The 5,359-nt window shown below is 35.3% G+C and overlaps 1 long non-coding RNA gene across 1 annotated transcript; it reads left to right on the top strand.

The window, feature by feature from the left end:
• The first annotated feature begins 421 nt into the window (after nt 1-421).
• LOC117370287 (uncharacterized) lies at nt 422-3,283 on the top strand. The gene is made up of 5 exons (XR_004541376.2): nt 422-469; nt 1,347-1,415; nt 1,497-1,561; nt 1,657-1,712; nt 3,164-3,283. It is a non-coding gene; the product is annotated as an uncharacterized LOC117370287 (long non-coding RNA).
• The last annotated feature ends 2,076 nt before the right edge of the window (nt 3,284-5,359 follow it).

The following is a 5,359-nucleotide window of genomic DNA, read 5'->3' as shown; positions in this document are numbered from 1 at the left end:
TTTGCCATATTTATCTGCCACGTGTAGAAGGCTTGTCCGTGAAAATAAAACCCAGGGGCCGTTATCCAGTAAAAAAATCCATAAATAAGCCGCACTGCTGTACAAGCCGCAGGGTTCAAAGCGTGGAAAAAAAGTAGCGGCTTATAATCCGAAATTTACGGTAGTGTACATTAGTAACCCAGGATGAAGAATATATGAATAACTCAAAAATTTCAGATAAAACCTCATAATTCTAAGGGAACGAAAAGATATCTGCACACTAGTTGGTGCCCAGTTAGGGTGACCAGATGTCCCTATTTACAGTCTCAGTTTTGAGCCCTGTGTCCCCTGTCCCAGATGTTTAGGGCTGACAAGGAAGTTGACCAGAGTTAATGTTTGACTGATGAGTTAATGTTTGACTGACTCAGTGTTATCATGTTATCTACACAAGAGAGTTGACAGTTTAGATACACACACCGGAGCACTGTAGGTGAGTACAAACTGTTTGCTTTATACGTACTACCATTCTTATATGTATTGTAGTACTGATATTATAATTAGTGCAGCATAGTTCAATAAAATATGTTGAATCTATTATAGAAAGTGCATTATAATTGTTCTTTCAAATTGTTCAGAATTTTAGTCAAGATAAATGCTCGTTACAACAGGGATCGTATAATAAAAATAGTTTAATAAGGAATAAATTGAGACTGCGATATGTAATCTATGCATTTTATGAAGCATTTTATTGTGTATTTTATTGTGTATTGTGTAAACCATTGGAAGGCGCGTTGTTACTAAGATCGTACTGCTGTATAATGAGACAAAAAATGTTTAAAGAAGGAGATTGGTGAAACTGGAGAAGTGTGATGTTCGTGGAGGAGTCGACTCTTTTCAATGGCTCCATAACGTGAATGTTTGGAACCGGATCTCATTTTTAAAAGAATCGACTCATTTTAGTTCTAGCTTGTATTCATTTTACACTGATTGATGATGAACCAACTCAAGAATCAGCACAGAAATCTGCTCTGTGGGCTGCATGAGTGATCACTTTATTCACAAAAAAACAAACAAAGAAGTAAACAAAAAACAAAAAAAGGTTTTATAATTGAACCATTTTAAACAGATCTTTGCCTTGGTCATTTCTCTCACTGTTTAGTTTGTAGATAAAATGAGTTCTCACATTGGGTTTTGTCATATAAATAAATACTAAAAGAGACAGTCCTTTTAAACTGTAAGAAAACCACACATTATCTCAGACAGTGGTTTCTGTCACATGAAGCGATAACCAGACAGCAGAAAGGACTAAGTGGGCGGGGCTAACACATCAAATTAGAAAACATTCTTGACTCATGGTTTGAAATCAGTTGCAGACCCTTCACAATGGATGAAAAGCCAAAAATACAGCAAATCCTAAGCATGATTGTTCAAACAAAGTAAGTCTCTTGGAGTTCCATTCTATAGTAAATACTGTAACATTTGTATCTCATCTACGTTTGTAACTGCGTGTTTTTCAGTGCTTCTGTTAATTCTATGGGCAATCCAATCAGCTTTTTTGACTGTATCATACTGGAACAACTTGGTAAATGCATACACTTATCAGACATTAGCCCTCATAACATTTTATTGGTGTAAAGTCCTTGCAGTAACGGTCGGCTCATTTTGTTCTGTCCACAGCAAAGATTCGAAACGTCTTCAAATGAACTTCATCAGCAGCAAAACTTTTATCGAAGGTAATACTTTAAAGGTTCTATAATGCACGGAATTGAATATTGTGAGCGTTAAACCATGTCATAATCTTGTTACCTCGTCAAAAACATATCTGGAGTTTCATTCACATGTTTGCCTAACCCTGTATTATTAGTCTGTCTACATCTCCAAAGCTCAAAATGCTCTGTTCCACCTTATATTATCATGAACCTGTAGGTAGTTTTCAAGTTAACAGCTACATTTTACATTTTTTAGTTCAGTAAAGATTGGTAATTCCATGGCGGAAATTATCCACATTATTCTACTGAAGGTTTATGGAGAACATTATAACATAGTTCAGGAAATAGCATAATATGAGGCCCTTAATATTATAGTAAAAGAAAATACCTGGACGACTAAGGGATTATACAGACACCCCTTAATATTATCAAAATGTTGCTCTGTGAACATCAGATCGGAGAATAGAACCTTTAAAATGCCGCATAGTGGAATGAAAATGAAATAATACTCAATGATTTACTGATTAACCAAATACTCACAGTTTTAAGACTTTATATCTAAATATAAGACACTGTTTTGAATTACCAGGGTAGAAATGTCTCCATTAATACAGATGCAGATGATACAATATAATAACATTTACAAGCCTAAACATTGTATTTGAGTATAATTTATGGTGAAATCTCTAATGATATAGTGAACAAAACTACAGTGGGCTCAAGATATCTATATGTATTTGATCAGTAATACCTATAACTATTTATGATCATTTCCAGTTAAATGTAGCTTTTCATTTGCCAAACCCCATCTTGAGTTTTAGTAGGCTATTTTGTGATATTATATTGTTAATCCTAGAAAATTTCTATTTATTACATTTAAACTTAGCCAGAATTATTACGTTATTGGCCGTTATTACATTATCAGTTGGTACACACCTTAAAATGCCCATATTATGGTATTTTCAGCTATATGTTAAAATGTTTACTCATCACAAACATACCCGCAGTTATATTTTGTTTCATTCACATGTTTAACACATAGATCCTGCATATTTAGACATTTTTTCTCAATTTGAAAACATTCTGTTCCACCTTGTGATGTCATTTGGTAATACAGGAAGTGCGCCACTGTGTTTGTAAACCATATACACCTTCACTAGAATCATATGGAATTTCCATTCGCTACTGAATTAAAGGTTAAAGGTAGTTGTTGACTTAAAATCTACCTCTAAATGTCATTACAAGGTGGAACAAAGAATTTTTACTTTGAAGATCTAGACAGCTTAATAATAAAGGAATACTCAAACATGTGTGAATGAAACAAAACACAACTCCGCATGTTTTTGACGAGGTAACAACATTATAACATGGCTTAAATCTCACAAGAGTCAGTTTCGTGTAATATAGGACATTTAAACATTAAAAAAAAAGAAGTTTAGAACCTAATTTTTACATTATATCTCTCTCCTGCACAGCTGCACCACAGACATTGGTCATGCTATTGAGGACATAACAAAACATGTACCCTGCAGTTTTATCATTATCTGACAATCAGCAATAAATAAATGTATCAAGCTTCAGCAAGTCTCCTTTGAGTGTCTACTTATAGTCATATTTCTAGTTGCAGTGTGTCCACAGGCACCTAACAATGTGGATGAAGCTTTTTGAAATTTGGACTGCATACAAACTGGGGTTGTCAAAATGCATAAACTAGTATCAAAACTAGATATTCATTTGAGCAGGTGTTGATATAAAAAAGTCACATTCACAGGACAGAAATTAACCTTTCCTGTATAGGTAAGTATAAGTACACCCACGGACCACTATGGAACCTATACATACAAAGCCACATGGTAATATAAAAGAATGTACTACCATTTAATGTTGAAAATCACATTCTGTTGTATCAAATAAAAAGGTTTTTTTTCTTCTTTTTTTCAATTATTATTATCACTGTGATATTGAAATGAGTATTGAGTTAACATAAAATGATTGGTTCATACATTGTGGTTTGGTCAGTGTAGACAGCCTGTGTTCTCATGATACTGGATGACTAATGCAATATAAATCCCACTATTAAATTGAAATGAAAGTTGTAGTAAGAGGAAGTGATTTATAACTCAAACAGTTCCCGCACTTATAGCACATGTGTGTCGTAATGTCTGGAGAGACCAAAGATACAGACTCGGGGAAAACAGTTCAACAGTTTATTAACAAGATAGTTGTCGGAGCAAGCGGTGGAAAACTGGGTCGGCGGTGGGCGTTCGGACGGAAGTCGTTGATAGCGGGGTCAGGTGCTGGGGTGTTCGTACTGGTCGAGGTGAGCTGGGTCGGAGGCGGAAGTGCACGGATAGTCCAAGGAGCAAAATCTGGGAAAAACAAGAAAGATCAACCAAATACGCACAAAAAAAGAGACTAAGCCAAGCAGACTGTACCAATGGATACAGTGACGATCTGCGAGTGTAGCAATCCTCAGCCTCTTAGTACTCCCCAGGTGAAGGCTTGATTGCTTGATCAGATGGAGGTGTGCAGAGGTGGTGCCAGAGTCTCCGCCCAGCTCCAGGAACAGACATGGAAGGGAGGGGGAAGGACAGCACAGAAACACAAGGACAGACTGGACTCATGACAATATGACAGGTTTCATGTTTTCCCCATTATGACTTGGTTTGGTGGGATGATGCCTATAGTAAGTATTTATCATAGTATGGTAGTACTTGGTGGAGAAAAACAATTGGAAGAAAAGTACAAAAATACAGGAAGTAGTGGTGAGTTTGAATGGAAATGAAATAACTATCTATGTTATCAACATGGGAAATTTAATCCAAAATGCAGGAACAATTTATGTGCAAAGTGTTGTTGTTGTTCATGTTTATTAATCTATTCATAGGCCAAAGATTAATATTGTGGCTGCTAGGTAACAGTTATGGAAATACCTCTACATATGTCTTATCTACTGCTCATGTTCAACTAAAATTATAAACTTCACCTAAATGAAAAAAAAGAAAGAAAAAAAATGGAAACTGGGCTTTAGCAAGGGGGTATTATGCATTGTTTTTATTTGTTATTTTTTTCTACCATGCTATAACATTGTTTCCTCATTTAAAAAAAAGAAGAGGTTTTATATGTTATCCATGCACGTTTGAGTAATTTAACTATCTCTCCAGGACCCTATTCAAACCCTCCTCATGCCTAGCTGTAAAATTCTGTCCAATGCTCCGCCCACAAGCCCACATCATCCATGCTCCCACACAATTTTCCATAAATATACAAAAAGATGATACGAAACTGTGCACAAAAACTTGACAAACCTGATGCGATGTGCAGTAGTTTCATTAGCGGAATGTACGCTGATTGTGTTGTGATAGCGCTCTGAAGTGGGAGTGAGTGAGTGCAGAGAGCAAAAGGTGGAGGGACTTAGAGAATCAAAAATGAAAGTGAAACTTACAAAATGTCATTGTTTTTGTTAATACAGCATTTTCAAAAGAATAATAAGGTAACACGGTGATCTAAATGTTATGTGTTAGTAGTTAATACCGCATAGAATTCACTATTCACATTCACTATTAAAAAAAAAAAAAAAAGTAAAAGAAAAGAAACACATAAATACAGAAAACAGATGACAAAATGTGGAAAAGTAGAATTACTGCGAAACATGTAGAAATATTCATTAG

Source organism: Periophthalmus magnuspinnatus, chromosome 4 (genome assembly GCF_009829125.3).
Source record: "Periophthalmus magnuspinnatus isolate fPerMag1 chromosome 4, fPerMag1.2.pri, whole genome shotgun sequence".
In the NCBI taxonomy this organism is placed as follows: domain Eukaryota; kingdom Metazoa; phylum Chordata; class Actinopteri; order Gobiiformes; family Gobiidae; genus Periophthalmus; species Periophthalmus magnuspinnatus.
The sequence above is the reverse complement of the archived record's forward strand: the minus strand, read 5'-3'. Positions and strand labels throughout refer to the sequence as shown.